Genomic DNA, 12,850 nt, shown 5'->3' on the forward strand with positions numbered 1-12,850 from the left:
GTTTGGGAAATGCTGGACTATGCCATTTGTTTTTGGTTCCTGGTTTGTGTCCTGTGTATCCAGTTTCCCCCTGCAGCCATGAATCAAGAGGAGTACGCTGTAGCTGGTGGGACTGCACTACTGATCTACCCCAACATTATCTGAGATTGTGTGCTCATACCAGGAGATCTAATTGCAAGCACATTTGGTTATTTTCCTTTCTTGTAGTGGTTTTTTTTGGTCTCATTGGAAAGGGGTCTTCAGTATCTGCCATGAAAATGGATGTCATAACAAACCACAATTATTATTTTTGTGGCCTTGTCAAGTGTGTCAGCAGCAGCAGGACCATAAAGGATGGAAAGGCATGGGCCAAAAAAAAGAGGGAGGCAGGGACAGCCAAGCATCATTTGCAAAACTGACCACTGCTCTTCCTTTCCTTCACCATACCCCTGCCAAAGATCTCCAGCAGCTCATGGATCATTTTAGCAAGGCCTGCCAAGATTTTGGACTGACGATCAGCCTGAAGAAAACACAGGTCGTGGTTCAGGATGTGGACTCACCTCCCTGCATTACAATCTCTGAGCATGAACTGGAGGTTGTCCATGACTTTGTGTACCTTGGCTCAACAATCTCCGACACTCTTTCTCTCGATACCGAGCTAAACAAACACATCGGTAAAGCAGCTACCATGTTTTCCAGACTCACAAAGAGAGTCTGGTCTAACAAGAAGCTGACGGAACATACCAAGATCCAGGTCTACAGAGCTTGCGTCCTGAGTACACTTCTGTACTGCAGCAAGTCATGGACTCTTCGCTCACAACAGGAGAGGAAACTGAACGCTTTCCACATGCGCTGCCTCCGACACATTCTCGGCATCACCTGGCAGGACAAAGTTCCAAACAACACAGTCCTGGAACGTGCTGGAATCCCTAGCATGTATGCATTGCTGAAACAGAGACGCCTGCATTGGCTCAGTCATGTCGTGAGAATGGATGATGGCCGGATCCCAAAGGATCTCCTCTATGGAGAACTCATGCAAGGAAAGCGCCCTACAGGTAGACCACAGCTGCGAACTGGAGAGGACACTCTGTTCCAGAACCACCATTCATAGTGCGATACCATAGTCTTTCGAGACTGAAGGTTGCCAACACACCCCTGGTTTGTTGTTTTTTTATATAGTCTCCAGGTAAGTGAGGAATTTTCCTAGGGACTGATTATTGTCATTGTTGTTGGCATCCTTCAGTCTCGGAAGACTATGGTATCGCGCTCTGAATGGTGGTTCTGGAACAGAGTGTCCTCTCCAGTGCGCGAAGCCTGGGTAAAGTAGATATGGAGGATAGACCGTTACCCATGCAGCAAATCCCCCCTCTCCACATCGCTGAAATGGTCCAATAGAAAGGCAGAGGCCAATACGGTTGGTTCCAGTGGCGTCGCAGGAGTTGCCAGAACATGACTGTGTTCAGCCATGAACTGCCTCAGTAACTCTGGCTCCGGATTTTGCCTCGAGGTTGACTCCTGAAGCCTTTTCCATAACTGGATGTAGCCACAAGGCAGTGGAGGTTTGGGATCAGAGTTTTCCTTCTCTCAGATGAGCTGCCTTCCCAGGCTAAGGAGTCCCATCTACCCAGTAGCTGTTTAGTCGCCTCTTATGATAAGTACAGCCAAACTGAGGGCCTATTCTTATCCCCAGCCCCCAGGGGATTATTGTCATTAATACAATGGCATTCATATATATTTGCAAAATTGCAGGAACTGTATACAAAAATAAATATTAAATGCAGGCAAACACACATGTGTTAATACTGAGACAGTGTTGCGCTAAACAAATGCCCAATTTGGTCTTGGGGTGTGAATTATGAAAGCTTTTAAACAAAATCCTTTATTTCCCCTTTTCTTTAAGACACCCAACTCCAGTCAAGCCCAATCTGGAGGTGCCCTTTAAGGTCAATCCTAGTATAAATGTTAGGTAATTCCCAGGAAAATTCTGTGACTGTGTATTTCTGTCCCTACAACTGAATAAAGGAGATAAAACAAGGCCCAAGGGAGCTGGACATTTTGTTTTGAAAACAAAACTGACAAATGTGCACTTTGAGTCACTTGTCTCAAAGTGTACAGGAGGCCAAGGAGAGCTCAAAGAGACGCTGGCTTGTGTTTTCTCTTTGTGAGTTCAAACTAGAATACTGCAGGAGAAGCTGTAGTACAGCACATGCAAGATGTGTACGTGAGCTCTGCTTTGGTTTCAGTGACCATTTTCCCACTGCTTTGTGTGCTCCAAATCCTGGGAAGACCTTGGAGCAAGTGACCAAGAGGTTGGACTCCTTATCAGCAAGAACCAGGGCACTCAGAATCAGGGATGACCTTACGACACCAGCATCTACAACTACTGTTTCTCCATAGAAATAGGAGCAAAGAAATGAAAGAAACCACTAATGAAGCAAACATTGCATGGGAAAGTAAAGCTGATCAATTAAGCAGCATTTCAGTACTAATCCCCCAGCTGGGCTGACCTGGGACGGTAAAAACCAAGTGGGATCTGCACATTGGAAGTTATCGGTTAGCATTGTAAGGAAGCTGGCATTTATATGGAAGTAAGTCAGTGGCTGTACTTGGGGACTGCCTTGAGTGACCCAGAGTCAGGGATCCTCAGCAAATGTGGGTCCCTCTCAGCCATATCTGATTGCAGCCTGCCTACTTTTTCCCATGTAATGTAATGGTTGTCATTGAGAACACTGAATCTGATCTCTTAGCTCTGTCTTGGATTCTGGTTCTTTGCAATGTGAGAATGTGATGGAACTTCCTGAGCTCGCAGGTCTCTCTCTGGCATACCTTGACTGATCAAATGGATATTCCATTTCAGACATATAAGCACAGAGAAAGCTGAACTGTTCCCCCAAATCTTTTCCCAAACCACGCAAAAGACAGTAAATCAAAATTTTCCACAGGAATGTTGTTGTTCTGCAACAGTCAGAAGTGAATTTCAGATTTTTGTTTTGGAAAGTGTGTGTGTTTTTCCTTCCTAAATTAATTGCACACTACTTTATCATCATAGCTTTTCAAAACCAGCATCTTCCTATTTTATTGCTGTAGAAAATAACCTTCTGCTATACCCAACAGAACTGTGTTCCTCCAGTTATCTAGCTGGGAAGCCTGTTCATTTCAAAAAAAGGAGAAAAGGATTGGCAGACAACAGTCTTGTGGAGGTGTTATTTAAGAGTAATCCTGTGGCACTGGAAAGCTGTTAATGGGACTCTCTCAGCATTTGAAACAGCACAGCTGTTAAACATCCATCTGGGAGACAAGAATCTTAATGCAAGGTAATGAAAGGAATTAGCAAAGGATGTACTTCCTTTGCTAATTCCTCGTGTTTGTTGGCCTAATTGTTTAATGCACTCAAATGGCCAACAACTCATCATCAACTGTCTCCTGGCTTTCCATAGACAGATCCTTCAGGGCTGAAGGAGCTACCCCACAGAGAAGTTCTGCCTCCCACTGTACAATGACCCTCCTGGGAATTGGAAAGTGTGTGTGAGAGAGGGGCACCTGGATTGCTTCCATAAGGGCAGTGCTCTTCAGCATTGCAGAAAAATTGCAAATAGTTGGACATGGAATTAAAACAGAGACTGTCCTCAGCCCTTAAGATAACCCTGTATTACCAGCAATGTCCTTCCTTGTGGCCAAGATCCTTCTATAACAGTGGTCTCCAAACTTTTTGGCCAGAGGTCCGCATCAAATATCTGGTGTGGTGTGGAAAAACAATTTAAATATAAAATTTAAATAAATAAGAGATGGAACTTAGATGAGTGAATAAATGAATGAATGAATGAATGAATGAATGGGCTCATTCACTCAACCTCTCTGGCCCTCAGAACACCCTTCAGACACAATCAGAGCACAGTTCTGGTCATGTTCAGTTGAGTGGGCCAGAGGCTTTCAGGGGACAAGAGGTTGGCCGCGGGCCAGAAAGAGGCTTGCTGCGGGCCGCATCTGGCCCCCGGGCCGGGGTTTGGAGACCCCTGTTCTATAATGTCTACTCACAAGTAGGTTCCATTCAACAAAGGTTCTGTCCTATAACACTGAGCGCCTTCTATTTACAGATTAAATCTGTTTTATTCCTTCCCAGATCAGCACAGCTGGGAGGATTAGTAATTAACTGTCTCTTATTTGGTCAGCTTTTCTTTCCCTTGCGATGTGTTTGCTATAGTGGTTTAGTGGTATAGGAATTAGTGGTTTCTTTCATTTCCCCCCCCCCCTCTTTTTTTCTTCTTCTTCAAAATATCACAGTAAGCTCCATACATTTGTCATCTTTAGTTGCACACAAAAAGAACATTGCACACAAAAAGAACAGTGAAAGTTTATGGGCAAAGGTTGCAGATCCTTCTGATGTAAATACTGATGACACAAATTTACATTAAATTTTCCATTTCAGCACTGCCATAGCAACTAGTAGTTCTATGTGACTGACAGCATGGCTCGGCTTTTAAAATATATATTGACTACATTTATGAGAACTATGCTCAAGCTGCTTTAGGAGGGTTTGTAGTCAGGATGTGTGAAATGGAAATGAGGAATTCTGTTGTGAAATTCTCTTTTGTAGGTCAGAGCCAGTTAATTTAATGGGCCAGTTCCTTTCCAGCAACACAAATGGGTGCTAGATGAGTGTTTCATGGATCAACAATGCTCTAAAAACTGGTGCCTAGATTTTAGAAGAAACAGCATGCAGTAGCTTTTACACACACACACACACACACACACACACACACACACACACACACACACACACACACGTTTCCAGATTCAGTGTGTTCCTCATCTCTTCCAGCCACACACTCTGCACTAGTTAATGAATCTTGATTGAATTAGGTAAGTGTTTCATGCCAGACACACAAACATAGGGCTAGTCCTATTTCCTCTGCTCTCTCATAATCTAATCATGGCTGGGTAATTAATGTCTCTTCCCCTCCCCCTTTCCTATTGTGATGGGCTTCATGAATGGGTTTCCCACTTTGCAGAATGGATTTTGGCTCCCTTATTCAGTCTGCAGCTGTATGAAAGACTGGTTCATCTCACCTGTATTGTAGTCCTCCACGCACACACATATTGGTGTTTTAGCCACATGCAGTGGCATAGCTAGAGGGGGTTCAAAGCACTAAATTTGCAGGACGCCTCACCACAGCATGCAAGGGGCCCCTCCCCCTCACCTTCGGAGTCATTTCCAGCAGTAGAAACAAAAGGGAGGCTCCCTGAAAAACTTAGTGCTATGCACCCCCTCTAGCTATACCACTGGCCACATGGTTTCTTTTTAAAAAACAAATCAACCCAATGATCAATTCCCAGCAGGTATGGGTGAGTCCAACGCAGTTTGACTCAAGGTGAGTCATGAGTCTCGACCCCCTGCGACTCGACTAAAAATGAGTCCTAAGAGGAGGACTTTCCTAGTTGTCCAGAGCGTTTTGGGGACTCATAGATTTGAGTCATTCCCTTTAAAAAGTCAGACACAGCTCCAATGGTGGGGGGAGGGGGAAACAGGGCTGCTGCCAGCCTGTGTGTGTGTTGGAGTTCTCTTTGATCACTCCCCTAATGCCCCCATCCAATTTGTAAACAAGGCAGGAAGAGGAGGGATGGACTGCGTCAGAGTGGGGACTGAAGTGGCAAGAGCGAGGAGGGTCACACACAGCAACTGGGAAGCTTACCAGTATGACCCCAATCCTTGGCAGCTCTACTCAGAAGTAGTCCCATTTGCACCTGTTGTTCAGTGAGGCTTCCTCTTCCCAAATAACAAAGGAGCCATGTGGTTGGAAAGCATGATCACTACAAACTACCTCCTCCCCCCAGCTTCCCTGCCTTCTTTTCCCCCCTCTCTGATTGCCCAGCCAATTCTAAGGCAAGAACCCTCTTGGGTTCTTCCTTCTGCCCTACCTCATCCAAAGAAAGAAATCAGACTGCCCATCCTTCGTCCAATGACCATCGGTTCCTTCAGAGATGGACAAGAGAGCCTGTTCCTGCCTCCCCCTCTCCTGCTGTGATGCAAAAGCAAACATTACCTCTTCCCTGCCTCCTGACTGGAACTCCCTTGCTGCTTGCCCAGTCTGAATGGTGGCCTCATGAGGTCTTTCATGCCATGAAAAAAAGTAGTAAGCACACTCAGAGACAGACAAACGTGAGACTGCCTGCATGGGGACTTAGTGCCGAGTCAGTGGTCTCAGACTAGAGTCAGTGCCCAAGACATTGATGCAGGTGATTCAAGTCTGTATGAGTCAGCAGAAAACACATCTTTTTGCTACTCAAACTTGAGTCACCTGACTAGAATCCAGTCCAGGGGAAAGAAATAGTAATGGGTACCAGAAACTACCTCTCCTGGTCCTGTCGCCACACTAACTTCAATCATGCTTTGTTCCAACTTTACAAAGCAGAACTGCCGCTGTAAGATGAAGAGTCCAGGTCAGCCCTTCCATGCAGTAATGTGAAGTCACCTGCTTTGGGTGGAGAATTAGGGAGCCTGAGAATTGGGGGGGGGGGGGCTGAGCCACTCACTCTTAAAGGTAGCAATCAGCTCCTCTAATTCTTCTGGAGTATTGTGTACATTTTGTGTCACCACATCTCAGAAAGGACAAGCACACCAAAACCGTCCCCATGCTCCTTGCACGCTGCTGTCAAACCTGGAAATGTGGAACTTCCTGCTTCATACTTTTTGAAAATGAAACAGGAAGTCTTGCACTTCTGGGTTTATGGCAGTGCGTGAGGAGCACGGTAACCCCTGCTAATCGGGTAAGAGGCACTTTTTCAAGTTGCTGCTCCTCTTTTTAGCAGGGGGAGAGTAACTGGCCCACCTCACCCCAGCAGTGTCTGTTCTAGTGGCTGTCTGCAGGTATTCTTTTTGCATCTTTTTCGATTGTGAGCCCTTTTGGGACAGGGAGCCATTTAGTTATTGGATTTTTCTCTGTAAACCGCTTTGTGAACTTTAGTTGAAAAGCGGTATATAAATACTGTTAATAATAATAATAATAATAAATAGGGAGGGGAATGATCTGCTTCTTGCTCATTGTGGCTTGGTGGCCGGTTGGAAGGAGGCAGCGGTGGCAAGAGTCTCAGGGTGAAAGGCACCCCAAGTCTGCTGCCCTCTCGGACCCCCTTGCAATCTGCCAACTTGCATCAGCTGGCCTCACAGATGGGCTGGCCATGACTTAACCCAAAGCGCAATCACTGGAGTATGTTGCATCCTGTCTTTTTGCTATAGGAACTTTGCATCTTTCTTTCCTGGTTCTGTGCGGCAAGTGTGATCAGGTGGAGTCGCTCTCTGGTCATCCCCGTGATTCTGGCAGCAATCTGTTTCCCATTCTTTTGGCTCTTGGACAGGTGGTTCCCTGCCTGCGTGGCCTTTTTAAAATGTCCCTCCCTAATCCCTCTTTTGTTAACTGTGCCAGCAATAAACCTGAACCATTGTGCTTCCGAACATGCTCTGGCAAGAGCTATAATCTGCAGGCTTTTGCAAGGCTTTTCTCGGCCTTAGCGCGCCCTATGTTTTCAGATGTGATTAAGGAGAAGGATTGTGGAGCCTACCATTTTTTTCCCTATTATGTTTTTCTGCTGCACAGTGAGGTGGGGGAGGGGGGAGAAGAGGGAATCTCTCCAGAAAAACAATACAGAAAACCTGTTTTTTTACTATGCCTTAAGTGGGGCATTATTTTTGAAGCCTAAATGCATGAGCCTAAAGCAGCCAAGTCAACTCGTTGGTCCCACCTGCCTTTGTTGCTATATTTTAACCCAGTGTGTAGTCTGTGGAACTTCTTCCCACAGGATGTGGTGATGGCATCTAGCCTAAATGCCTTTAAAGGGGGATTGGACAGATTTATGGAGGAAAAGTCTATCATAAGTAACAAGCCGTGATGGGTATGTGCAACCTCCTGTTTTAGAAGTAGGCTACCTCAGAATGCTAGGTGCAAGAAAGTAGCACCAGGATGCAGGTCTCTTGCTGTTTTCTGTGCTTCCTGAAGCATCTGGTTCAGGCTAACATCTTTTGTTAAGTTGTATCTATTTTATCTTGATATATTTGTTTTTGTAAACTCTTAATATGCCAATAAAGGTTACTGAAGAGAGAGAGAGAGAGAGAGCATCTGGTGGGTCACTGTGAGATACAGGAAGCTGGACTAGATAGGCCTTTGTCCTGATCCAGCAGACTGCTTCTTATGTTCTTTGGCTCTTGTGTAAAAAAGGTGTTCTGGCCGATCTCTATCCCTTCCCATGACTGCTGTTATTACTATAATTCTTACTCCATCTGTGAGTACACAGCCCTTTACAAAAAGTGAGAGGGCAGGTCTGTGCTGCAAGGAGCTTGCAATCTAGAAAACAAGGGAGGTAGCAAAGTGGAGGTGTCTGAGATGAGGCTTGTATGGAACTGTATCTCTCATCAGTGAGCTGGGGGTGCTCAGCAAGAATCCCTTCCAGTGGGAAGGCTGCTCTTCCTGTGCCTGGCTTCTCAAGTCACAGCCTGCAACCCTACACACTGCTGAGCTGCTGCCATTCCATCCGAGTCCAGAGGACTTCAGCAGCCTGTTAGTAACACTCAGTAATTTGTGTTGTGGTGAAAGCACCTGCCGTTGCTAGGCACTGTCCAAAAAATCAGAATCAACAGAGGCTCTGTCCTCCGGCAGATATTCTCAAGCTAACACGTTTGAGAGGAAAAGAAAGTGGAGCGAAAGGGAAGGCTCCGTCAGGGGAAAGGCAGGACGGAATTTCTTTCTCCCTCTGCACCATGCAGTGTAGCCCAAGGGGGAAGGGGCCAGCAGAGCCAGGCAGGTTGGTGGAAAAGGCTACATTCTCTCTTTCCCTCCCTGTGCTGCAATTTATTCAGTTGTGCTTCTTTGCTCTTTATATTATTATTGGGCTGCTCCTGAGGAGGGCCATCGAGCAGAGATGCCCAAAGTGTCGTGACCCAATTTTGGGGGGCATGACCCAATTTTGGTCAGTCGAGTAGGACCAATGAAAACAAGGGTGATGGAAAGATCAGATAACTAATTGCCTCAAGCTCTGAGGCTGTTCAAAAACCTGATGGCTGCTAATTGCCCTGCAAAGAACTCCGCTCCCAGAGTTTGCAAGGCAGCTGCTGATTGCCTTGCAAAGAGCTCAGCTCCTGCAGTTTGCAAGATAGCAGCTGGTTGTCCTGCAATGAGTTCAGCTTGTAAACGTAGGTGGGTCCCAGTGCTAAAACATTTGGGAACCACTGACGTAGAGGCTTTCCTTATTTGGTAGGGCATCCACATTTCCAGGTGAGACCACAGCTGGCTTGCTGCTGAGGAGTGGTGAGGCAGTCACCTCTGGCATCAGAGTGACAAGCGATGCCCCATGCAAGCTCTGTGCCCCCACCCTCCTCCTCCTCCTCCTGCTACACAAGCTGCAGCTACCCCTCGACTGTCTCCTCTTCCCCTCCTGCAGTTTTCAAAAGGCAGAGGTGAGTGGAAAAGAAATGTGTGGAGGAAATGAGAGTGGAGGCTCTCAGGGCATGCTGCTATCTAGGTCATCATTTTAACCTCCACCTACTTCCTGCTCACCTCTGCCTTTTGAAAACTGCAGGAGACACAGGACCAAGCACCATCACACATGGCAAGACACATCACAATGGAGTGATGCTTCTTAGGGCATTTAGCACATCCACAAGATTTCACCTAAAGCAGCATTTGAAGAGTTTTGCAGTGGGGATTCACACCTCCCCATGAGACCAGTCATCTCCAGAAAGCACTTTTCTGTGATGTTCCTGCTTTCCAGGATATGACAGTTGGAAGGCAGAGGTTGATAGGAAGTGGAGGTATCTGCTCCTGTCTTGGGTGTGGTCTGCTGGTTAAGATGCTGCGTTGCCCAAAGAAGCTAAGTAGGAGTAACCCTGGCCATGATTTGGAAGAGAGACCAATGCAGCTGATAAGCCCTGAGCCATGAGGAGTCATTGTTGCTGCTAATAGCTGGCCTGCAGGAGGGCAAAGGAATTCGGGCGATAAGCCCCAAGGTGAAGGAGTGTGGAGGTCAGCTGCCAAGAGTGAATAACACCTGGCTGATTTGTGGCTGCTCCTGTTGGAAGTTCAGGCAGTAAGAATAATGATGACCACGACCTGAGGGCAAGACACCTGGAAGTGAAAGAGAACATTGATTGTAAAAACTCCATTAGTTAAAAAAAAAAAAGGAGTTTAGTGATAGCCCACCTGTGTGAACTGCTTTGGGACTGTAAAATTCTCATTCATTGTGAGAGTCAGTGAGAAAGGCAATAGAGAAATCCTGTATTATAATCAACATCATCACCACCACCACCACCTTTTGGTCCATTCAAGAATATGAGAAACACCAAATTTGCAGAAAGCATATAAAATATCATCATTGGGAATGTGATCCTACCAAAATCTACCTTCCTAATGATACAAACTTTAGAGCTCTCAATGTATGTACCGACATTGTTCAGCAGGCAGCTCACCTGAAGTCTTGCTCGCGTAAAACCCAGCCAGTAGATAATAAATTTGCAGAAATCATATTGATTTTAGTTAAATTAGTCTGGGAGTTGCTTTGGTTTGTGGTGGTTTTTAAATTTTGCTTTTTGCTTTGCTCTTTGTGCTTGGTTATGCTTTTATTTTACTGGTTTAAGGTTTAGATAGATAGATAGATAGATAGATAGATAGATAGATAGATAGATAGATAGATAGATAGATAGATAGATAGATAGATAGATAGATAGATAGATAGATAGTATTTTATCATATTGTGTATTGTGTGCCACCTCAGATGACTTATTCTGGGGATTCTTCCCTTATAAGGGAGAGGTGGGATATAAATCTTTTAAATACATGTCATTGCATGACTTATTTTGAGTACCCTCTCAAAAAAAACTGTGCAGAAGGGAGACACTTCTGCTTCGATGGCCGTTGTCGATTTTGCAAGAGGCTGTTTGCCACCTGCTCATCAGTGAAAAAGCTTGTTCAATACAGCAGAAATCCGGCCCAGGGAAGGGAACAAAACCAGCCAGTCAACCTGCCTGTTTTTTGCCCTGGGGGCTTTCCTGTGCTGCCGGCAGCCTCTGCTCTTGTCTCACTGTTCGAAAGCATCCATCTAGAGGAAAACACCATATGAGATCTGATCAGCAGCTGCCAGCCCGATGCCCCTTTTCCGCTCAAGGCTAACCAGAGGTCACTTCAATCTCACTCTCACAGGTAAACGCTCAGCAAGACACCCCTCCCTCACACTCTAAGCAGTGCTAGGGATATTTGCAATGGCAAAAATGCTGTCCTGCTTTGTATTGGTCATTGGGTGGACTCCATCAGCACAGGCTGTTAGGACGTTCTGCACATGGACTTTGTCACGAAGCCAGGCAGGCCATTGATGCATGATGTTCACCATAGAGATGGGCATTCCTTTCTTCTCTCCTCTCCTTTCTCCAACTACACATCATTTTAACCTTCCGCTGCTACAAAAAGTCAGGCCCCAACACCAGGCATGTAGCCAGGGGGTGGCGTGGCAAGTACAGCAGGTGCAACAACACCCTTTGTAAGCAGCTGCTCCCAGTTGTCATCAGAGCCATTCAGGGGCAGTGATGGCAACACGCAGGCACTCACCATTCGATGACCAGTGAGCTTCATGACTGAACAGTGACTTTGAGTCTGGGTTGCCCTGCTCCTAGCCTGACACTTCCACCACTGCCTCCCACTGGCTCAGTGTGCAATCAATCAATTTGACTTCTTTGACCCCTATACCCTACTGGCTCACATGTTGTAGAGCCCACAGGAAATTCCTACCCTATCAGATTCCTGCCCCTGCACCATGTCATTGGTGGCTGCCAGCTGGGGTGGGGAAAGGACTCTCAACATGGCTAGGAATCATTTGACAAGCTATGAGTGTAATGCCTAGGCCAGGTCCATGTGCTAACTCAGAGCCAGTCTCCATATGGCTCCATTGGCACGTGTGGAAAGCAGTGTTCCCCCTAAGCTCTGCACAGCTCAGAGCTCAGTTGAACCAGAAGTTGGTGACGATATAATGACGTCATCACTGAATACCAGGAAGATGCCATAGTATCGTTGCACAGCCATAGGAGGGCTCCAAGCAATGGCACTGATTTTTAGAGCGAACACTGGCAGTAAGCAATTTGCATGCAGTGGCTCACCAGGGTAGCATAAGAAATTTGTCCAGATTTTTGCCCCTGTTATGTGGGGCCTATTCAAACCATGAACAGATACACTCTTTGTTCTGCATCATAAGTGCAATTCGGACAGAAACAGAGCAAGTTGGGTTGTATAAATGCTCAGACTTCAAACTTGCTTTGTTTCTGAAAACTGCATGACTGGCCAAATCTAAAAATGTAACAAAATGAAAAGTTAGGCAAGAACTGACCTTACTCATGGCAATGATAGAGCAAAGCCTGGAATAATCCATGCCCGTCAGTCCACAAGGATTCTTCTAGGCTAAAACTGTCCTAATTTGGAGCTTGCTGAAACTCCTTTACCATTTCAACTTCCCAGTGGTACCTGCATGTAAAACAACCAAGCAAACATTTTCTTCATGCTCTCATTCTGCAGCAGATAGAAAACCAGGACCGGAGGAATGTGGCCCAGGACAATCCAGGGCTGATTCCACTCCAGATATCATATAGCCCCCAGGATGGTATGGCTACAGGGTAGATCCCACAGCCAGTGGCATCACTATGGGGTGCGGGGGGTGCGGGACGCACCGGGTGACGCGCACTGGGGGGGTGACACCCTAAAATTGCAGTGGTTAGGAGTAACCCCATCATATTATATACCGTTGGATGCAGAATTTTGAGTGGAATGCAAAGCAATAAACCAGAGTGAAATATCTGCTTTCTATCAAAAGCTATGGCCAAAAAACCAGAGTACGAAAAATACAT

Source organism: Tiliqua scincoides, chromosome 5 (assembly GCF_035046505.1).
Source record: "Tiliqua scincoides isolate rTilSci1 chromosome 5, rTilSci1.hap2, whole genome shotgun sequence".
Lineage (NCBI taxonomy): Eukaryota > Metazoa > Chordata > Lepidosauria > Squamata > Scincidae > Tiliqua > Tiliqua scincoides.